The following is a 24,643-nucleotide window of genomic DNA, read 5'->3' as shown; positions in this document are numbered from 1 at the left end:
TCTCTCTGCAGTGCACTGGAAACTAACATTCTTAAATAATGAGTCATATTCACCTTTCCCTTGTTGTAGTGTATAAGAATAGAAGAGGCAAAACAGAAAGTGGTTATTATAAGTTTTGCCCTTAGGCCAATTAAGACCTTTGCTTCAGGGCTTACTATGTGTTCTTCTGTATTCCCTTAGTGGTTTCAAATGTAATGTTGTTTGAAGGTCACAGAAGCACTTTCGGGTCCCATGTACTTAGAACTGAGCAGTTTTCTGCTGGTGTGTTAAAGGAAGGTAGACCAATGCATCTTAAGAAACTGCCTCCTTCCCATCTCCCCATCCTCCCTCCCTCACAATAAACTCACCCTTACTTTGACTTTAAGTATAAAGACTGAACTTGGCCAGTGTTTGCAGACCGCAGCCATGGTTTAGGCTAGCTCCTCCATCCTTTTGGACATTCTTAAGCAAGGAATTATGATTTAGGATACTGACCCTGAGAAAGCTGTCACGTTTTCTAGTTTTTACCACTTTTTTCGTCTCAGTTCTTAATTTCACTTGAGATTGAAATAACGAACAAAATTGAGGAAAATGGAAACATTTATTTATTTATTTTTTACTTAGAAGGCAAAGTAATTACCGCTGTGCTTCTGCTCTGTGGGGAAGCATAACCTTTCCAGTTAGAATTCAAGTATCAAATGCTTAATGAAGTTCTTTTGCGATTTCGGTTAAATGCCGAAACTTTAAAAGAAAACTCTGGTTAGAGCTTGTTGCTTTGAAAACAACATATGGTTTGAAAGTCAAGCTCTTAATTTCAAATCAGTTTTAATTATTCTCTCAAGGAAACTTAGGGAGATAATCTTTTTCTTTCCTTTTAAAACCACGACATCAACAATAGCAAGTTTTCTTATTTTACTGGAAATACAAATAGAGTAAGTACAAGTCACAATCCTTGTCTCCTGTAGGGTGAGAACTATTTGGGGATGCAGACTGGGTGTTTTAAGACTTTGTGTTGATAGCCTGTGACACACTGTGGTTTCTCCTACAGAATTTTTGTCTTACCATCTCATGAATTAGGAAATTATTTTGATATGTCAATTCAGGACTTGCTTTTAGGACCTTTGAAGTTCTCTTCGGAGAAATTTTCAGTTCTCTAAGCATATTTTCAAGGATTAAGTTGCTGACTGAGCTTCTTTCTGTAAATGTGTCCCATGCAATATTTGGGACATACTTATAACAGAAAATTATTCTTTGTTCATCTGAAATTAAAATATACGGCATCCTGTATTTTATTTGGCAGCCTTACTTATGCAAATACAGCTTAAGAAAATGAGAAGTTGCTGCTAGTGCAGAGGAGGAAAACTTTTGTCTTCTTCCCATCTAAATTCCCTGTCCTAATAAATTGCCATAAGACAGATTAACAGGAGAGAAACAAATTTAGTTTTGTACATACAGGACCCTGACAAAGACAGGAGAAATTCTCCAACAGGCAACTGAGGGTTCAATGCCATCCTGAGCTAAGGAAAAGGGAGAGGGGTCTGGAACTTCAGAGAGGGGAAGATGATTAACAGGAAGATGGGAGGGGCAGATGTGTGGCGAACAAATGTTTGCCATGCCAGACGGAAGAGTCTTCCTTATGTAAAAAAGTTATCTTTGGTCATAGCTCTCTTCCTGGTACAGGCTTCCTATCTAAATTCTTTTAGACACTTAGGAGGGAAGTAAAAACTTCTTAAGTCTGTTGGGCCTTAACTGTCTTCAGCTCTATATAATCCGCATGCCGAAGTGGCACATTCTGGGGCAGCCTGCCCTGAACCCCATCACCATGAAGGAATTCATAAGAGTAGCGTGTGAAGTCCCCCACACTATGGGAGAGGACTTAATGCTTTGAATGTTCAGTGTCTTGAGAAGTTTTCGAGTGGAAACTTGCCCAGACTGTCTGGCAACCACTGCTTTCGGGCAAGGGAAGTAGTCATGGCAGCAAAACCCTTCATCTGATAGTTGCTATCTCAACCTAACTTCTTCTTTCATTCTTAGGGTTTGGGCCAGTGAGCTTAATGAGGACGTAAGGATAACAGATTTTATACCTTTGTAAGGCACCTGGAGACTGTCTATGCCAGTCCTTGTTTTCCAGCTAAGATATAGAGAACCAGAGATGTGAGGGTCACCCCAAAAATGGTGGAATCACTAGAACTAGAAGACATGTTTGTGACTGTCTAGTGATCTTACACTGTGAAGGTGTGAAGATGAGAAAAGAAAGTAGTCAGATGACTCCACAATAGAGAAGAAAATAACAGGTATTGAATCGTAACCTGCACTGGCTGAGGCACCTTGGACTAGTTCAATGACCTGTTTTCTTCACGTAGAAATAGATAATTAATATTCTCTCCTAGAGATGTTGGGACGATTATATGAAACTGTGGGGTGTTTGTTGTGAACTTGCTGCCCAGTATTTGGAAGGCACTTATTGCATATTAGTTGAAGGGAAAGAACAAATATTAATGGAAACTGTAATTCTTTATCTCAAGAATTACAAGTTTACCTAAAAGGTAAACCTCTGCTAGTCTTTAAATGTGCAGTGGTTTGAAAGCATATGAATTGGAAATCAACTAAAGCTGAAGCATGAATATTTAAGCAAAAACTTTCATTTAGAATTTCATGACTATGGGGCTTATAAACATTGGCATGGATTACATATGGAAGTTATAGAAAAATTCCATATTCTGTCTTTAAAATATATAGATTTCTATGCCTGGGGTGAGTTAGAAGAGACTCTGAAGGAAGTGGATTAAAAGACTTTTCAACCTTAAACGAATAATCATCTTAAATATCTTACTAATTAAACTCTGCATCAGAGTTATCATAGTTTGCCAGATGAAATAAACTTCCCTGCCTTATTAAAACATAACTTATATATAAACAGAAAAATTCAGTGCACAAATATTTAATTCTATTATGCAAACTAGAGAACCAGCCAAATACTCAAAAATCTAAAAATGGTGGTCCTTCTCAAGCTGGAAATTATTAAAACCAGAGGGGCAAGGCGCTCCATTTTTATAGTTTTGTCAGTAATGTTTTTCTCCTAGCAGTCACAGCTTCTCTCTTCACATTTCTTCAGAAATGTCAGAGGCCTATCAGATCCAGGCCCCAAAGTCAAATGTGTACCAGGACTAGGCAGAAGGGACTGTGGTGAACTAGAGGTTACACCCTCCTACTCGTACTTCTCTTCATCCCATTATTGCAGTGAGAAAACACAGGTTTCAGTTTGGTAGAGGTATTTTTCTATGACAGACAGACATCTGGATTTTCTATGACATCTCCTGTTATTTAATATTGGTTACTAATTTAAGAACAAATATGCCCTGTTTGGGCCAGACAATATCCTTGGGATGATTGCATTTGGCCAGAATTCTTGGCTTTTGACTTCTAAGATTCACGCAAGTGATGCCCATGTCCATATGATGTATACCTTTTTTGTAGTTCTGCAAAGGAAATGCGAAAGTTTTATTTATTTTTTTGATGAAGTGTTTGAAAAATAGTAAGTCCCCAGAATATTGTAGATATTTTATTTAGTATTTGGTAACCAGGTAAAGTGTTTATATCTGTTCTGAATATGCCAAAAATATTAACACATTTAACTTATTTAGTAAATATTTACCAAGAGAGTAATGTGACTTAGGAAATAATGTGGTTGACTATAACATGAAATAATATAGTTTTCAACAATTAGGTTGATTTGTAAGAAAACACGAAATATAAAATCTTCAGGAACATGTATGAACAAAATTAGAGTTCATAACTATTTTTTTGAAAAATGGTTAAATATTCTAGTTCTTCAGCATCTATTTAAGATGTTTCCTACATTATTATTGGCATCTAGTGCACCATTTGGCACATAGTAGGTACCCAGTAAATTGTTGAATTCACACTTATTTAAGATTGACTTTTGAAAAGTATGTGCTTGCAATGGTAAAGTGAAATCCTATACTCTCCCCTTTCTATAGTGAGGATTCCAGGTTAGTGAGCTCTGGAAGGTGGGACTGGAAGAAAGGCATGTTAGAAAAATGTGGAAAAAAATGAGTTTTCTTGACCTCTCACCAAATGATTATTTTAGCCTTTCTTAGATGATTTTCACTTACTTAGGTTTATGTTGTCAAAAAGTAAGGGGGGGTGGGGAACCCTTGAAACACACTTAAACTAGCCTTGCAAATAAATGCTAGACTTTTATCTGCCCACAAAATATTTTACAAGTCTCCCATGACCCCAGGAGGTACATGGGTAATAAAATCAGTAAAGGCAACATTTTTCTTACTTACCCAGCATCAGTCATTGCTTGCCTAGTGGCCATTTTCTATGCTTATTTAACATCTGTTAACTGTTTTAATGTGGAAACATCTTTTTTTCCGCCTTTACTAGCCTCATAATCACTTATTCAGTTACAGGTGGAAAAAAAAATTTAAAAAGAAAGGAAATCTGAAAACGGGTGTAACAATTCTAATTATAGCCCAAAATAATTTGGAAAAGTGAAGCCCTTTGAGTTTGATCTTTTAAGGCTTTCTCTAAAGCTGATTACATTTATTTTGCTGTAGTTGCTTCCAAGATGTGCATTATCTGGACAGCCTCCATTTCTTCAAATAAAATCTTGCGGCTCTATTTCATGTAAACAAGATAAAGAGACTGTATTATTAGAGAGGGAAATGGGAGGCATCACCATTATCGAAAAACAAGTCATCTCTGTCTAGAAATAACTATTTTAATGCTAAGCAGGATGTGATTGGTGGAGTTTGCCTGTGTTGAGCAAGTTTCCTTTATCTCGGGTATTACATAAGCTGGGCTCTTCAGCGGGATGCAGTGCTCAGACCCACACCAACAAACAGTGCCATATTTCTAAACTGTTTACAAGGTTTATCTTGAGAATAGTTTTGAGGGTCAGGCTTATGTTCTGTTGAAGGTTTTGGGTTTGCCGCTGTTGGAACACTGAAGACATTAAACGTGGTGCGTCTATATATCAGACTATTTTGTGTGACTCCGTATGTACAGAAGAGCCAGCGCATAGCCTGCAGGTATTTGCACATTGAATCCACATGTGCTTTTTTTATTTGATTAGCCACTTGGATGGCATTGGCGGAATCTGTTATCATTTATGGCTCTGTCCCTTTTCTTTCTGGACCAGGTTGTGGTTTCCCTCAAGATGTGATGCTCATGTCCATTGCCTTGAATGAAATATGAGACATTTGCTGTTTCTGATTGTCTTCAATCACCGTCTGTGCCACTCTGCCTCAAGTAGTGTTCCCGCTTTCTGAGGATTGTCTTTCCCCTTGTTTGCCTTACACTTGACTTTGTGAGAATCCAGATATGGCAAGATACTCTGATTCTGATCACAGTATTTCCTCGCATTATCGAAAGTGGAGGGCTGACTGTTTGTCATGCACTTACAAATGAATTTGGATTTCTTCCCAGTAAACTTGCTGTAGCCTTTAATATTCATGACCTGTAGTACTTTAAAACTTTGAACTGCTGCCAAGACTGCTAACCAGATAATACCACAAATAAAGTCGAGGTTCAGAAATATTTTACAATTCAAAAAGTCAAAGATTAATAAGGTATTTTATTCCTGCAGTTTGGCTTCCTTGCTCAGCTGATTTAAGATGATTCTGTATTCTGGTTGCAGTTTAGGTTCAAGTTGAGTCGTTTAAATTTGGGAAGCTGACTACCCTTGCAGGTTTCTGTAATGCTTGCATTAGAGTGTTACTATCTGGGACAGTGATCTATTCACGAATTATGATTATTATTTTTTTAAAGATTCACCTTTGTGTGAGGCACTGTGGTAGGCGATGTGGGGAATCAAAGATGAATCGATGAAATTCTGCCCTTAAGGACATTTGAGAGTGGTAGGAAGTGGAAAATAGTGCGTGTCAGTGTAGAACTGAAATTGCGGCTGGAGAGTGATGAGGGCTGGAAGGGAGTCCTTGGGAGCACTAGGGCAGTTTAGAGGAAGGAGAGGGGACTTTCAGATGAGGGGAATCAGGAGGCACCTTTGGGAGCAGAGGTGTGTGTGAGCAGGGCCCGGAAGGATTCTTTGGATGTAGGCATTTATCACTGGAGAGGTGGGGAAAAGTGGAGGGTGGAGCATGAGCATTGCACGGAGGGAAGCTCAGAGGAAGTAACTGAGGAGCACTGAGCAGGCCCTTTGGAAGATACATAGAGGACATGAACTTGGGAAGATGAATCAGGAAAGGTAGACTGAGACAGCTACTGTGTCTAATGATGTTGGGGGCCTTTGAAGATAGGTTGTGACCCCAACAATGATAGGAGACGATGCATGGTTTTCAGATGTGCTAGCCCTTGGACTGGTCCAGGGGAGAAGCCCAAGAATGTACAGGCCAGCTCTTCTTGCCTCTTGGAGAACTTTCTTTTCTGTTCTTCCCCTAAACCTGAGAGAGGGTCCCTTGGGTGATGAGACTAAGGATCAGACTCAGGAGTAGAAGTTATATCTCTTTCAGTGAGTGTGCCTCCTATCAGTGTTTATCTCATTCTTTAGCATTTAAAAGAAAAGCAGTTATTTTCTGAAGGCTAATATTGTCTTACTTTTTACTCTGTAATATTTGGCATATTATTATACACCCCTGATGAGAAAAACAGGGAGTTCTTAAGGGCTTTCTCCTGTGTCCATTCTTCCAGCATTGCTGAACGGTGTTCAGATAGTACCATGAACGGCTACAAGTACAGAATCCCTCTTTGTTTTTGTACTCTTTCATACAGGAAGACAGAAAAAAATTTTTTAAAGAGTCTTTTTTACAGTATGGGATAAAACACCCTATCAGCGCTGAATTTCAACCAGTTAACCGAGTACACCATCAGTGAAAATGACACGCACATTGGACCTTGTGATGAATAAATAATGAGTCTCATTGAAATCATCTCTGCTGTTCTCATAACACTGTCTGGGATGCATATTCCATCACTCGGCTCAATTTTCCATAACCTGCTGCCTCAGAGGAATCAAGTGGATTGACAGGGATCTCCTGGTTATCCAGCTGGGTTCTGTCAGTTTCACAGAAAATGGTGTGGTTTGCACAAATTTGAAATCCATTGTCATTGCCTAGAAGTCAGATTCCTGTCTTAAATGCCTGGAACAATGGAAATGCTAATTTAGTGTTGACTTCTCAAATGAAATTTAAGCTATAGAAAAAGCTATAGAAAGCCAGATTCCCAAAGTGCTTTAGAGATTCCTTAAAAGCTGTGAGCAGGGTGGGAGGTGGGGTGGAGGAAACTGAATATTAAATCAAATTCATTGATCATTAAAATGTCTATGACATGTGATACAACGGTAAAGATTGCATGGTGTGATAAGTTTTATTTTTTATATCCAGTTTCATAACTACTGATCACAGTATTCCTTTCTTCAAAAAGGAAAACAAAAAATCAAAAGGGAAGAACAGCACTTTCTAATACAAAAGTCTGCTATGATTTGGTGCTAGGAAGGTCGATGTGCCCTTGCTCTCAGGGTTTGTCTTTACCACTCTGCAGCACCCAGATGGCTCCTGTATGCTCTGTTGGTCTGATTACAACTCTTGCATCAAGTGAAATAGCATGAATTCAGAATTTAATACATGTTTCCTCAGTAATTATGGCCTTGATTAGTGAAGTCAGTGTTTCTGTTCCAGAGGACACTTTCTTTCTTTCTCCACATGTTTATTCATTTCATTTCAGGAAATCAAATAAAATGCAAAGATCATAATTCTTCTCTTTGGTATAATAGGGGAATCTGCAGTGTCTGCACGTGGGTGTGTGGTTGTTGTTTTGCTTAAAATTAATGTAAGATTCAAAGAAAACAGCAGTGACAACATGAGAAAAATGAAAGATGTAAAAGCAAATAGATGACTGATAGTTTTTAGTATGTGAAGAAATGGAAAACATATCTAGACTTTCCATTAATGTATTGCTAAAGCTACCTACATACCAGGTACATTTAATAGTCCTTGATTATATGTAACATCAGTTGTGACTGCTTAAAAAAATTAAATTTTATATATTTAAAAACAACAAAAAGAATAAACCTTAATCTTTTAATTTTGTGGATTTTGAGTCATTATACCTGTTAACAGTACCAACCCAGCCTTTTGAGGCCACTGTCTTAGTTTTTAATGGACGTTGCGTCCCCTCCCACTATAAAAGGGGTATGTGTGTATGCTGTGTGTTCTATTAGAATACATGTTTATATAAGGTAGATTATACCAAAGTTCTGCATGAATGATTTGAGTGTATTCCTGTAACTTTTATGAAGTGGAAAGCTCCAAATTCCATAGAATTATTCCTGCTAATTCGAAGATTCAGGCAAAAATTTGCCAGTTTACGTGTTCCATCGAGTGAAGTTTTTCTTAAAATCTCATGGCGTAGTGTGATAAAAAGTTAAATATATCTCATGCTATAAAAACAAGTGATGTTCACTTTGAAGAATGACTTGGTGATTGGCTAATCTTATGTATAGATGCAAGTAAGGCTATTTTGGAAAGGCCGTAGGACTAGAGCGTGCAGATTTAGATTTAAATGATGTGACTTTGGATAAGTTACTAAACGTACTGAACATCAGTTACAGGGTCTGTGAAATAGGAATGTAAGATTTGCCTTGCCAAGTTATTGCTGGGTATGAATATATTCAATGTACACTCTAAAGCCAAGTCTCTTTTCTGTAATAAATGTCATAATTATCAGCGTTTTACTGCATTTCCACAGCATTTCAATAGTAGTGAACTTTTTGTCTGTTTTTTTACAGAGCACTCTATTAGCTCTGGCTTTTCTAATGGGATGCAAGGTGAAATGTCAGTCTGCGTGTTTGCTATCCTCTTCACCGATGCTGACAATTTAAAGAACATTGAGAAAAAGACCTTTTCAAGGATAATTTTTCTGAACAGCATGATTTGATCATTTCTTTTCTTTAATTGAAAATAAGTACACATACTCATTCCTTAAATTTTCTCTGTTGATAATATCTTGCCGTCGTCTCTTTTACAGCCTGATTTTTTTCCCTTCGGGCTCAGGATGGTGCTGTTGCTTATATATCTGAAAATGGAGGGGAGCCAAGCTTTTTCTGGTCTGCTCCCCCTCACCACCCTATTTCCTGTATATTTCCTTTTGGTAAGGTTTATAGTAAGGAAGATTAGTTCAGTAGCTGCAATAGCTTGCAGCATTTAAGTCTCATTCTTTGGAGAAAGAGGAAGCACTGTTATCACCTAAGGGTGAATGTGCCTCTTTCTTCCTCCTGTTCTTCCCCAGCCTGGCAGGCAATATTGTGGCAGCTAATTCCAGAATCTCTTATGACAAACCTTTTCAGGGAAATATTGAGGCTGCGTTTTGTTGTTGTTATTGCTGTTGTTCCACAGTCTAGTTTATTTCCTACCTCCTAGGGAGAGCAGAGACGGCAGAAAGTTTTGTTTTTAAAGCAGTACTATTTTCTGGCTGTCGAAAATTTTATAAAATATTTCAGATGCCTTAATAACATTCAGACCAAATTATTTTTACAGAAACTTAAATCCTGGTACCTAGGGCTTTCTGAGAAAAGTCTATAGGTAAAATTGTTTTTGATTTAGGAAAATCCTATACTGAAAAATCTGCTTTAAGTGACAGGTAATAACAGGGGTGGCTGGGGGACGGTGACTGTTTAAAGATTCGGGTTCATTATGGGTTTCCAAACTGGGATGATGGTCAGCCTCTCATAGGGAAACTTTTAAACCAGAGATGATAGCCCTGAGCTGGAAGCTAGTGAATGAGAATTTCTTGCTCTCATTTTTTGTTTGTTGTTGAGGGGGAGCTGGTGGAGAGGTAGCAGGAAAGAAGCTACTATTTATGTACTTACGGCTACACCTCATGGTTTGAGGCGGATGGCTTGCGGGGCCTTAGTTCCCCAACCAAGGTTTGAACCCAGGCCCATAGCAGTGAAAGTGCCAAGTCCTAACTACTTGACCTCAAGGAAATTCCCAAGAAACTCCTTTGTTATCAAACCCAGGTTTGTTTGCTCCCAACTCATAAACCAGTAATTCAAGAGGCAAGTTTCAGTAGAAAGGAAAGATGCTTTAATCAGAAAAGCTGGCCATCTGGGGAGAAGGTGGACTTGTGTCCAGATACCAGCTCTGAAGATTCTGCTCAGCCATGGTAGTTTTTAGAGGGAAAAAATGGGGCAGGGTCGGAGAGGATCTCAGTGGCTAGTCAAGGCAGGAGGTTGGGTTCTGCATCATTCTTCATTGTGTGCAGACTGGCTGACTCTCTTTTCAGATGTTCCGTTGCCCATATGATCTGCCTGCAGGATTGCTAAGGGGGCTGTTGGGGGTAGAGAGCTAGTCATTTTTTAACAGCTTAATTCTTCATTCTTCTTTTTATCTAGCGAAAGAATCAACAGGTTAGAGAAGGTGTGATATGCATTCAGGAGAGCGTAAGTCAAGGAGTTAGTTTCAATTGCTTAGTGATCTCATTCCTATAATTAGGTTCTTTTAAGGTTGGGAGGGGAACAGAAAGGAGCAAACAGGAAAGGGGCAAAAGAAATGCTTTCACTGTGATTTTGATGAATAGCTGGGTTTGGAACCCACTGATGTACAATTGAGAATGACACCCCATACAGTATTATTAAACATTATAAGATTTTATTAAAACCACAAAATTTTGTGGCAGGAGAGGAATATTAGAAATTATCTATCCATATGCTACCCGATCTCTTTTTGCATAATTTGGGGCTCACAGAAATTAGTCACAGGATTAGCTGAGCTTAGAGTTGACATTGGACCTCCAGGTCCAATGCTTTTACAACTGTGCACATTGTTTCCCTGCCTTTAATTTATAAAAACTTCTTACTATGGAAATACTTTTCTATTTCCCACTTCAGGCTAGAGACTTGTAATGGACCATCATGTACCATCCCTCAAGTGCGTCAGTAATTAAGACTCTGCCCTTCCTATTTCACCCTAGGTTCTTTCTCTTTTGCTATGTTAATAATTCCAGGGCATCTTTTGAAATTGAGTTGGTTTGTATTTTGTTATTGTTTTCCTCCCCCCAGGCCGGTCTTTTTCCTGTCCCTCCCCATCCCCCCCCCCCCACCCGCCCCATGTAGCTTCACTTAAGGGCTCAAGTATTTGCCTGTTGCCATTCTAAGGCTCCAGCTTGATATAAGCTCTCATTCAAAAGGAACATATGCTTTTGTAGTTACCAGAAGCTTAACACAAAGAGACTAAGAGTATTTTTCATCCTAATTTAGTTAATTTCCTTTACTAACAGGATATTATGTTTGGAATAGGTTACCCCTCAATAGAGGGATATTCTCTTTGAGGGTGCTGAGGCTGAGATTTGTCTAGAGGTAGAGAAGTAATAAATACTGGGACACCTCTTCTTTGACACCCTCTTCCAACTCTCCAAGGCACTATGGTGCAAACTTGGAAGAAGAAACATTTTAGGCATTAGCGGTAGACTCATCAGCCTGGTGTATCATCATTCACCCTGGTACTTGCAATTCCAGGAGTGTGGTAGAATACCACTCGTGTCTTAAAGATGCTTAAAGTTTCTTCTGACCATACAATATGACTTTAGTTTCTCACTATTGGGTGACTATTTAAATGAGTGACAACCCTAATGTCAAAAATGAGGATGGTTCCAAAAATAAAGGTAAAATTGCCAGAAAGGAGAAAATGCAGAGGTGCCAATTGAAAAATAGGCAGGCTGAGTGAGAAAAGGGCTGAATTTAAGCTGTCAAAGCAGCAGCCGAAAGTTTCTGATTCTTGGACAGGATAATTTGTAGTCTTTGATTCTTTTGCGTTCTGCAGTATAATCTTCTCCACGGCTGTGCCGACTTCCATATTGTTCAAAGAGGAAGAGAAATACCCTGTTGAATTTATTAGCCTTCATTTGCATATACACAGAGCTGGTGGTAATTATGATAACAACCCCCATTGATTAAGGCTTACTGTGTGTCAGCAAAGTGTCTTCTGTGCATTTCTTTGTTCAATTCTATGAGAGTAGATATTATTAACCTCATTTACAGATAAGGAAACTGAGGTTTATAGCAGTGAAATAACTTGCCCAAGGATTCAGAGACTGCCTAGGGGAGAAGGGGTCTCCTTCCAGAGTTTTGACACCAAAGCTCATAGTCTTTCCATTATACTGTTTTTGTACAAGTTTGGTTAAAATGGAAGATCCAAATAGGATGATGAAAGAATCAACCACTTTCATATTACCTGGTCTTGGGACCAATTCTGTTTACCTACAATAGCTTTAAATACAAATAATTTTCACTTCCACGTGTAATAGCTGACTTTATGGGTGCTAAAAATACAAAGATGGATAATATATTAACCCAGTCCCTAGGAAGTATGAGACGTGTACAAATTATATCTCTCTGCCTTAAGTGCTAATAGAATTTCATATAAAGTGCACGTGTGTCTGACTAATTTAGTCCGGTGAGGGAAGAGTCTTGAGTGACAGAAAAGCAGTGGCATCTAAATAGCTCCACTCATCCAGGATTTTATTTTGTTTTTAACTTTTATTAGAATCATTTCGTGCGGGTGCATTTAATTTGGGTTCAGAGTCAACTTCCATTTTTCTCCCTCAATGCCTGTCATGTGACAAGAAGTTTGCTAGATGCTGTCTCATTTTTTCATTTTTTGAAAAATAAGTAATGAATGTCTTCTAGATGTTGAGGATAAAGTAGTGAAGAAAACAGACAAAACTTCTGCTCTCTTGGAATTTACATTTGTTTTCTAATTTAACTATCACAATAACTCTGTAGGGTCATTATTTGTACCCATTTTACAAGAGATTGAGTGAATTCCCCTGAATCTATTAGCATGAAGTGAAGCTGAATTTCACAGGCAGTGCTAATTCTACATTCACTGATCATTTCCAGTGCAGCTCATTGTCTTTCAGTTGAGTTCCTTCAAGTAAAATGTGGCCTGATTATTTAAGGTATTGGGTTGGCCAAAAAGTTCTTTTGTTTTTTTTCCGTAAGATGGCTCCAGTAGCGCTTAGTTGTCTTTAACTTCATCTGAAACAGTTTTGTTAGATTGTGTTGTGTTGTGACTGCTGTCACATCAACATGCCGTTAAAAAAATTTTTTTTTTAATTGGTGAATTTTTGTGTAGTCATTTTAATATTGAAGATGGGGGAAAATAACATTTTTGGCATATTATGCTTTATTATTTCAAGAAAGGTAAAAACGCAACTGAAACGCAAAAAGAGATTTGTGCTTTGTATGGAGAAGGTGCTGTGACTCAACATGTCAAAAGTGGTGTGCAAAGTTTCATGCTGGAGATTTCTCACTGGGCAATGCTCCACTGTCGGGTACCAGTTGAAGTTGATAGCGATCAAATCAAGACCTTAATTGAGAACAATCAATGTTATACCACGCAGGAGATAGCCGACCTGCTCAAAATATCCAAATCAAGCATTGAAAATCATTTGCGCAAGCTTAGTTATGTTAATAGCTCTGGTGTTTGGGTTCCACATAAGTTAAGCGAAGAAAAACTTCTTGACCATATTTCCACATGTGATTCTCTACTTAAACATAATGAAAATATTCCATTTTTGAAACAAATTATGATGGGTGATGAAAAGTGGATACTGTACAATAAGGTGGAACAGAAGAGATCATGGGGCAGATGAAATGAACCACCACCAAGCACACCAAAGGCTGGTCTTCATCCAAAGAAGGTGTTGTTGTGTATATGGTGGGATTGAAAGGGAGTCCTCTATTATGAGCTTTTTCCAGAAAACCAAACAATTAATTCCAACAAGTACTGCTCCCAGTTAGACTAACTAAAGCAACATTCAACGAAAAGTATCTGAAATTAGTCAACAGAAAAATGCATAATCTTCCATCGGGATAATGCAAGACTGCATGTTTCTTTGATGACCAGGCAAAAACTGTTACAGCTTGGCTGGGAAGTTCTGATTCATCCGCCTTGTTCACCAGACATTGCACCTTCAGATTTCCATTTATTTCGATCTTTACAAAATTCTCTTAATGGAAAAAATTTCAATTCCCTGGAAGACTGTAAAAGGCACCTGGAACAGTTCTTTCCTCAAAAAGATATAACGTTTTGGGAAGATGGAATTATGAAGCTGCCTGGAAAATGGCAGAAAGTAGTAGAACAAAATGGTGAATATGTTGTTCAGTAAAGTTCCTGGTGAAAATGAAAAATGTTTTTCATTTTTGCTTTAAAAATCGAAGGAACCTTTTGGCCAACCCAATATTATGAGTAGTACTGTGTGTGTGTGTGTGTGTGTGTGTGTGTATGTGTGTGTGTGTGTAGTTAGTTTAGAAGCCTCCTTGAGAACAAGGGCTGGATACTGTTCCTTTTGCATCTTCCTGTCCTGGAAGAGAAGCAGGCATTGAGATACTGGTGTTCTGAGCTTGATCATCAACATCGCAGTGGCTTGCAAGGGCATATAGTATGTCCACCATGGCTTTGTCTTACACTGAACAGATTTAAATGAGAGACCTTGTAAGTACCTCCTTTGAGGTTGGCCTGGGTTAGATTTGCTTCTGAAGCTCCTTGCAACTCCTCTACCTCTTTTGAAATGCACAGTGTTTCTCAAAAGCATGAATTAAGTGGAATCAGTTCACATTGAAGCGTTTGGTTTGGCTCCTAATTTCATATTACTGCATCATTGCTAATCAACCTTATTAACTTATTTACATGTATAGGCAATGCATTTCTAATGACTTTATAAAAGAAAGGATGAGTCTGTGCTTCTGAGGTTGCCTTATAATTCAGATTAAAAGCTTTTTCCTATAAATTTCATTAAAAATATAAAACAGTTTAGAATAACTAGCAATGTTGTGATGCCAATAGTGCCTATGTGTCTTAGTGGGTCCTACCCTGCACAGGATGTCAGGTCTTGTTGGATGTGAATTGTAAAGAGTGTTTTTGGAATCTGAGCTTTCCTCTCTTTATATAAGAAAGGACTCTAGGTTTCCGATTCAATACCCATAACCTTTGAGGCCAGATGTAATTTTGTTTTTTAAAAAATTATTCAGAGGTAACAGTGCATAAACTCTGTACTATGTAATACCTCCAACATGGCAGCATTTCAAAGTAAGAAACTGCCAATATTTCTGAAGGGAAATTATGAATATTTACAATAAACGGAATAAAGACTGTAAATAGCTTCATGTCAGTTCAGGGGGCTTTTTTTATATTCTTTTGACAGTTTTATTGAGATATAATTCACATATCAAATCCATCTATTTAAAGTGTATAGTTTATGTTTTGAGTGTGTTCACCAAGTTTTTGCAACTATCACCATAATCTTAATGCTGTATTTTGAAATTAAGAATGAAGGAGTTTGGACCTGTAGTTACTGTTTTTCAAAGGTGTAGAGTTGTTGTCTTCTCTATTTTTTTTCTTTTTACTTTTTTTTTAAAATTTTTCAAGTTTAACAAGATCTGTAGAAAAAAGTTCTGACCTCAGTCCATGTGGTTGGTTAAAGACTTACTGAGACTTGTGCATGTTTTCACTGGTGTCTTTAATATGCTTGCTTGTCTTATTTACTGTTTAACAAATTGGTTATGGAGTTTGGGTAATCAAGGTATCTTTTGGGGGGTTATGTTTGGGTCAGAATGCTTGGATCCTTATTTTGTTTTTTCAAAATTGTGATAAATTGTAGGCCCCTACATAAATGCAATTTTCTGCAGTAAGAATCTGACATCAGTATTTGCTTTCTTGGCTGTGTGTTTGGTATATGCAGCCATTGGTTCTTGAATGAGTAGCAATGGCTTATAGTGTAAATAGGCATCTGGGTACTTCTAAGCCTTTTCCATGTATGTTCCTCTCAGTGTGTATTACATATGTCTTACACATGTAGAAATAATTGTGTTGTATTTAAGTGCATATTATTGACTTGATTTTAGCTGTGACCAGGGGTTTTATCAAAGTATAAAGATGCTTTTAAAATCTAAGATAGACCCAATTTCCATTCCCTTACTTTTTTAAAAAAAGGAAGCATAGTTTTAGACAAACATATTAAAGACAGAACAGAATTTGGAGTTTCTATAACTCTTTAATGAAATGGCCATCCTAAAATATGTCCCAGCTTACTTCCTAGAGGTAGATTTACTTTTGAGCAGCTTTTAAAGAGCAATAACATAAAGTTAATTATGGGAGAACGATTCTATAAAAATTTAATATGCCATTAAGACATTTGCTGATTTACATTAGATTTATATAAAGGTTGTTTGAAGCTACACCTTTGCATCCAGCTGGTGGCCTTTTTCTAGGTTAATTACACACTGGCCTCTGAAAAATGTTAGACATTTGAGAGAAGTTGTGATTTCAGAGATAAAGGGAACATGCTGTGAAAAGTATGGCCACATGGCATAATGACATAAATCCTGCAGTTCTAATCAGGAGGCCTGGGTTCTCACAGTTTCTGCCACTACCTGCTTGTGTAGTTGTGGACAAGTCATTTAGCCTTCCCAGGGGTTATTTTCCTAATATGAGAGTTTCTGGGGATGCTTCAAGAACCAAATTATATCATGCTATTTTTAATTGTAATTTAAAAATTAATTTTATTGCTAACCTTTTCCTTTTTGGTAAAATCATATCTTTCTTTGTCTTTGAAATTATCTAATTGGAAAGATGGAATTATTATGCAGATATCAAGTTCTTCATTCATTCCCACAAGAGAAGATTAGACCCCCAAGTACTTATAATAATATTTTTTGAGGACCGAGTATTTATTGCAAACTGAGGTGGGCTCTGTTTTGTTTCACCTTTCAGAGGAATCTATTTGTATTAAAATATCTTCATATCTGCCTTTTATCATGATAGTTTGAAGTTATCTTTTTCATTATCTTCTAAACTCAAATACAGTTAACACCTGATTTTCTGAAATGGATTCTCCCAGAAGTCCATCATACTTTCTCATTCTTAATTCCCTGTTCTAGTCTACATAATTGTTTCCTTATGTCATTTCACATGAGCAGTGCTGTCATTTTAGCCATGTAATTAGAAGTTGGCTTTGATCCTTTTTTCCATGCAAGAAAAATAGCATGTTTTCTTGAATTACCAAATTGGATTTGCCATTCTCTATAGGGGAATTTAAAAAGAAAAAAAACCCAACACACTAAACTAAAAGAAATGATATTGTCAAGTGTCAAACAGTGATCTGGATTGAGAATTTACCATATTGTATTCTCTGTCTCAAGAGGTCAGCAAATATACAGTATACAGGGCTAAATAGTAAATGTTTTCCATCACATGGACTCCATGGCAACAGTTCAACTCTGCGGGATTACTGCAAACAACTAGATATTCTGTGTTCTAGTAAAACTTTATCTGAAAAACAGATGGGCACTAGATTTGGCCAGTAGGCTCTGGTTTGCTGACTTTATCTAGTACCTTTGCTGATACACACACCCATGTGAGTAAAATCATACAGGCTCTCCAAAGAGACTAAGCTTGTGATATCTTTGTATCGTTCATGCAATTTCCTACGAGTCATGTGCATTTTACAAAGGACTTTCACATTCATTTTTATTTTTATCTGGATCTTTAATACTTCTGTCAAGAGGATATTAATCTTCTTCCTTTACAGTGGAGGAAATCTAGAGCGGTGGAATTTGCCCAAGGTGACCCTGAGAACACAAGATCTTGCCTCTCTTTTCCTGCTCTCTATTTTATCCGAGTAGCAGAGAGCTCACCGAGCAGACATCTCCAATTCCGCTTTGTATTGGTGGGCTCTCCTTTACCCTGTATTTTGAAAGTAAATTTAAGTCCAAATTTAGCACTCTGACTATTCTCTGGATACCAAATTCATTCAGAATAATCACGCAAAGTAAACTTTGGTAACAATTCCCCCCTAAAGGAAGCCCAAGTAAGCAGAAGGTGGTTTCCAAGAATAACCAGCTCTAGAAGTTCATAGCAGCTGTAAAAATATATCTTCAGTAGAAATTTAGTTTGTAATATAAGGATACTCAAATTTTTCTTCATCTTACTTGATTTTTTTTTTTTTTTTTTGCAAATTACTTAGAAAAAGATGTTGAGGATATTTATTTGTTGCTCTCCAAGCACTTTTATCATGAAGGGGAGCTGTCATTGGAAAAAAATTAAGTAAATGCCAGCTTAATAATATTTTTTTTTCTTGGTTGATGGTGTTATTGGTGGCAGTGGAGTGCTGGTGTGTGTCTTACTGTATTTACCTCCTGAGTATATATGAAGTTATTAGTTTGGCAGTGATTTTTTTTTTTTTAATATCATGGTGATCAATGTGTTGGTGGCTGTGACATAGTTCAGTTGGGAGGTAGTGGAAAGTTTGACAGTGTTGTATTTACTGTGTTATAACTCCCTCATCCTGTCTTTTTGAAAATGGGCCATTTCCTTCTGTCTGAATGAGGAGCACTTGGGGCAATCAAACATCATTAGAAGTATTGGTTGAGAATTTTAAAAATCCAAGATAACTAAATCTGTAAGGATCCATGTGGATTTGGCGTCTCTTTTTCTTTCTTTCAAACTCATCAAGCCAAAATCTCTAGTCCTGATGTTCTATAAATACATTCTAATAAGTATTGTTTAAATGTTCTTTTTGAGTGCAACTTTACATTTGGCCCTTTTCAAAATTATTTCAGATTTTTTGGTGATGATTTGTAATATTTTCTTCCCTATCTTAATGAGGCAGCTGGTTGCATGAGGGAGTGAATAAATAAAGCCTGCTGTTTTAATAGTGGCCTGACCTGGAAATTCTGATTCTACCTCTTTCTGTGTCAGTATACTTCAAAGCTAGGGTTTTTTTGATGACTAAATGAGTTAATATGTAGAAATCTCTGAATGCCTAGCACACACTAAGTGCTCCATTAATGTGAGCTGGTTTTATTTTTATCCATTTTAAGACAGTTGCTCTTCTCTGCAAATTGACTAATTTTAAAATATGTGCCATAAAGATCATATGTATGGTTGGTCCTGTTATTTTTTTAGAAGTCAGAGTTCATTAGAGGACTGCAGTAAATGTGAATATTCTGTTACTATTATCTAACATTGCAAAGATATTAGTCCATTTTTATATTTATCATTTGTTAAATTTTGTTATTCTCTATGTATGACACTAAACTAGGAAGTGACTGCATTTTTAACAGGGATGTTTAGAAATGAGATTAAAAATAGCTTCCTCTCTAGGACCATAGTCTCCAGTCACTGGGAGGTATGCAGTTACCTAGAAGTTTCTCACAACCCACAATAGCATCCTTTTGAAGGAACTAATATTGCTGTTTCAGTAACATCCAACCCTCATACCTGTAATGCCTTACATTTGTCCAGTGTTATATATATATTTTTTACAAACCTTCCTAACACCTCAGATCACCTCCTGAAGACCTTGGGAAGGGAAGTGGGTATTTTAAGATTCTTCATTTAGAGCTGATGAAGCCCAGAGGTTTTTTGTAATTTAATTACTGTTGTCTTGTTCAGGTGAGCTTGCAAGTCTAATGATTAAAGTCTTCCTGACTCCATTTCTCCCTGGCTCCTTCTCTGTGTCTCTCCCTCTCCTTTTTTCTTTTCTTTAAGATACTATATTCTTCTCCTATTCTTCACTGATTAAAAAGAGCCCTAAAGATTAGGAACTTGACCTGGCTTCATGTTTCAAGAATATTTAAAAAACATTTGAACTTTTTTCTATGGTTAGGAAGACAGGCCTTATTAGCTACAGGGACCTTTAAATGCTTTATCATTGTTCTAAGTCCTAAGTTAAAATAGTACCTACCAGGAAAAATAAACAATTTGTTAAAGAAGGTGTGGACAGCGATATAAAATATGTAAGTTAAAGCAATGAGGAGCTGTGTTACCACCGAGCCACATAGACTTCAAAAAATCCCAGGGTAAAGAATCCCCTTTCTCTATTGTCCTTTATAGGTATGTATACTAGAGAGATCAGTTTGGACAGTTTGATCCTTGTATTAAGATTCTGGTGCATCTAAAACGGCCTTCCTGTCTGCCCTGCAGCTCCCTTCTAGACTGCTGTCTTGGTTCATTGTTCTTTTGTTCATTCAGTCAATCACTTGCCCAGTCACTCATGTGCCCATTCATTCATCTAGTGCTGAGTGCCTGCCCTGTGCCATGTGCTGGTCCAGTTGCTGTGGGTAGTTTACTTCAGTGAAGAAAACAGACAAAGCCCTGCCCTCTAGGAGCTTGTATTCCTGTGGGAGCAGTGAGACTTATTTCGGAAGAGTGTGGTAAACATTAAGATTATATATGCTTAGTGTCACTTTGGGCCCTAACAACTTCAGACTTGACCTTTACAATATATCTTTCATATATGATACAGTTTTATAAGACTGGAGAACTTTGAGAAGGCAAGGATTAATGTAGCCTGGGGAAGTTGGGACTGTCTTGCGGAAGAACTGGAATTTAAACTGGAGGTGAGGGAGCACATTTAAGATAGTGGCAACATTGGGTAGATGGATGCGCATTTGTCTTTTATATAGAATAATGAGATTAGGGGATGCCTCTGGGGGAATTTTGCAGTTTTGAAGAAACTAAAAAAGTGATCAATATTACGTAGGGAAATTTGAAGTTACATAGTAAAGATGGGCCAAATTTCAGACAGCTTTGAATACTATGCCAAAGACATTGGAGTCTAATTATTCCTGAATTATTGTAGATTCTTGGTGAAGATTAGTGATTAACAATAGAAACAAATGGATCAAGTTCTGTGCCACAAACACAAAGGCAGATGAAATTTCTGATCCTGACCTCGACCAAATAGCTCTGTGTACTTGGGGAACACATTTAAACTCTATGGACATCTGTTTCCTCATTGCAAAAATACACATTTAGGAGATAATCTCCAAAGTTCTGGGATTTTACAAATAGAGATTTCTGATCTCTAGACCTCTTCTAGCATTTGCCCATCTGTAGCTTTACGCACCTCTCCTGTGGAAGTGAATGGTCTTTTATGTCACATATCACCTGGAGAGGTGAGAGCAGGTTAAGGAAGCTGGCTGGTAGAGGACTAGAGATGGCAGTTGCAAAGCGTGGAAACTGTGTGGTTTGGGGGTGGGGTGGGCAGGGTGGTGGGTAGGGCTTAGCACTCTGGGCTTTTAAAGGACATAACTTTGAGTGCTGATTCTCTACCCATTCGCTCTGGGATTCTGCCAACCCATTTCATCTCTCTGAGTTCCACCTACCCTTTTGTAAAATACAAATTCAGAAAGTTTACAAACAAGTTTTCAGAAAGAATTCCTTGAGATAATATATGTAAAAACATTCTGTAAAATGTTTACTAAACCTTCATAATTAGTGTTACTCCTACTAATAAATGATTTCCCCCACATTCCACAGTGAAATATAATGACAAAATAGAATGTTGTTTTCTAGGCACTGCTCTCTTCACTAAATGCCGGGGCCTCATCTGGGAGGGATAAAATGACTTAACAGGTGTTTGAATTCATTAGGCAATTACACACAATTCTCTCTTTCCTCATAATATCTGGTCTCTCATGGAAAAATAGAATGGAGCTTAATTTGTACTCATGTTAGCATATCATTTGGATGACCTGCATTTGTTTAGATTATTGAAGGAACAAGATACGTGGGTTGATTTGAGATATGGTCCAGAATAGGACAGAAATAGATTTATTGAGAAATATGATCCTCACTGTAAAATTTTTGGGGTGTTTAGGAGTTGTTATGGAACCTATTCAAGAATGGAATTTCCTGGTATTCCTTAAAAGGGAATTTTTGAGTCACAGAGGCGAAATAAAGACTCAAGCGCATCCTATAATTTTTATTGTTTTCTGGCTACCAAAGTTTATAGCACAGTGTTACAGTTTTTCATCTTTGGGTTTTATTAATGTTCCACTTGCCCATGGCATGGGTTGCATGAGTTTTGTACAACTCTGAGTGTTGGTAGTTCGTTGCTGTATTGAAGGCGCCTAACAGGTCCCATTAGGAGGCGACAGGGCTAACTGATACGTTTGAACAAGGGCATGTTAAGTGTGGAGCGAGAAGCCAGAGCATCCCAGTCAGATATTTTAACCAATGCCTTCCACTTCCGCTTTGCTTCATCCACACTTACTGAGTGCCAGTCACAAACCTGGAAAAAACTTGCTTGTCTCTTGGGGCCAGGAGCCAATCAAAATGATTGACAGTTTAGTCCGGGAGCATCCACCAAACCACAACTATTAAAGCAAGACAGAATTCCCATAAGACGAATGCTTTTTGGATCTAATCCAATGATAATAATCTATTAAATCAAGTTGTCTAGTCTTATGAGTTAACTTGAAAAGAGAAGTGGATGCAGGGTGAATTGCAAAATGTTTGCACATGTAAGTTCAATTTATTTAATTTTAAATAATTAGGGCATGGCAATGATTAGTGCTAATTGGAGCTGTGTGGGGCTGAAAGAATTATCCAAATATGTTTTGAAGACTCGATTTTTGCAGTAAATCTTACTTAACTTTAGGATTTTTTTAAGTTGATATTGCTAAATATCAAAGGTCTACATCTTCATAAAAAATACCAGATTTTAACCAGATTTGAAATATGTTACTTTAATGATAGCAACAAAGGCTGGACATGCTTAAAAAGGAAGATTAATGGAAAGAGTTTTAATGGCCCTCAAAATATGTATTTAATAAATTCAGAATTCCTTTTTTAAAAACTAATTTGAAGTAAGATCAAACTTTTGGGTTGTATTGAAATCATATTCAAGTGGAAGACAAATACTGCAATAGGTACATGGGTTTCACAGTTTTCAAGTTCCTTTATGTTTCAAAATCTTCTTGTGAAGCTCCTGTGAACTTTCTGAAACACCTCAGTTCATATATATAATTTTTAAAAGTTAGTATATGATTAACATTTAATTTCAAATCTCACATTAAAAGAGGGGAAAAAAGGAAATTAGGTAGATAACATTTACACAAAAATCTCATCTATTTAGATTGGTAGTCACCGCCAATAGGCTCCCCAAATTGCATTTTGCCAAGTTGCTTCTGGCAAGAAGACACACTTGGAGAGGCCATCAGAACAGAACCTGAACTAAAAACTTCCTAGTATTTTCATCTGTTCCCAAACATCTGGCTCATGGCCACTTGGCAGCTATATCAATCATTTCTGTGTCTGCATAACATGAAACATGTAGCTAGTTTATTATTCATAAAGTAAGAATAATTCAAGGGTCACCCTTTTGATGATTAATTTCAGCTAATAAAGGTATGCATTTAAGAATGCTTATTTGATGGTACAAATATTACTTGGTGCCCTTAGAAAAGTTATCCCACTTCTTTATAATAAGTATTGCCATCTAGGTTTACTATTTACTTTCCAGAAGAATTTCACTTTCAGAGTAATAAGATGCATAGACGTGAGAGATGTCTCTTCTTTTCATGAGAATGCAAATTGTATTTTTCGTCTTTTCTCATATCACCCATCCCTAGACTCAAATTTTGTTTTTAAGGTATTTTTGAGGGACTTTCCTGGTGGGGCAATGGTTAAGAATCCACCTGCTAATGCAGGGGATACAGGTTCGATTCCTGGTCCGGGAAGATCCCACATGCCACAGAGCAACTAAGCCTGTGAGCCACAACTACTGAGCCCATGTGCTGCAACTACTGAAGCCTGCATGCCTAGGGCCTGTGCTCCACAACAAGAGAAGCCCCCCCATTCACCACAACTAGAAAGAAAGCCCGTGTGCAGCAACAAAGACCCAACACAGCCAAAGAAGAAGTTTTTTTTAAAAAAAGGGTATTTTCGAATAACTAGTCTTAGGTTACTGCTGACATCACTATTTTGCTACTCCTCACATCTCTTCCTGTATTCAAAGGATCAAACCAAATAGTGCACCCAAAGAAGATTTTAAAGTAGAAGTGTTTTTTGTTTTTGTTTTTTTCCTGTAATAGAGTCTAGTAACCATTCTGATCACTTGAAAATCTGGCGTGGGCATTTCTTTATTCTGTTTTCGTTTAGGCAGGGGTAAAGGGGAGGAGAGGTGATGACCCCTGTTCTCCTTGCTTAGTAAACCCAGAAGGTTCTACTCAGGTGTTCTTATTGAGGATTCCAGTTCTGTTTAATTCTGCTCTGAATGACGAATAATTATAATGCCTAAGTATGTGCCAGAGTGTTGTCTGGGAATTTCTGAATGGTTGTAATTACCAGTTATTGAAAGAAGAATTTTAAAAAGTGATGGATGTTTTCCCAAGTGAAAATTTTCTTTCAGAGACTCTTTATTCTACCTCAGTTTCCCAATCAAAAAAACAAGTGTTATTTTATAAATCAGTAGGCATTTTGAGAATATAGACAAAATCCGCATGAGAATTATATAAAGGGCTACATTTTTAACCTTGAGAAAAGTAAATAATCATTCGTCCATTTTGACATTGAATTTACTCTTCATATTTAGCAGAAGACAAGTGTAATTATAGAATGGGAACACATTTATTTCCAGGTAAAGACAGTAAGTATTAAATTTATGCTTATTAACGAACACCTACCTATAAGGTACAGATGTTGTTTTGTTTATATATATTTATATATATAAAACGTTTTTCTTATTAGTGTCGTTTGTATCTTCCTAGGAAAACTCCCACACTCATTAAATAGCTGTCTGTTCTCTTTGAGAGAAGACGGCTGTCTCTTGGCCTCCCCACTGAGTGAAGTCGCATTATAATTTGTCTCTTTATGTTTCTAAAATGCTGGAC

The 24,643-nt window shown here is 37.3% G+C and overlaps 1 protein-coding gene across 2 annotated transcripts in view; it reads left to right on the top strand.

The window, feature by feature from the left end:
• Window positions 1–24,643, top strand: part of TMTC2 (transmembrane O-mannosyltransferase targeting cadherins 2) — a 370,895-nt gene that overhangs the window by 154,601 nt on the left and 191,651 nt on the right. The gene's annotated exons all lie outside the window — the stretch shown is intronic.

The sequence above is a fragment of the Hippopotamus amphibius genome, chromosome 7 (genome assembly GCF_030028045.1).
Source record: "Hippopotamus amphibius kiboko isolate mHipAmp2 chromosome 7, mHipAmp2.hap2, whole genome shotgun sequence".
NCBI classification, from domain to species: Eukaryota; Metazoa; Chordata; class Mammalia; order Artiodactyla; family Hippopotamidae; genus Hippopotamus; species Hippopotamus amphibius.
Note: the sequence above shows the minus strand (reverse complement) of the source record. Positions and strands in the feature narration are given on the sequence as shown.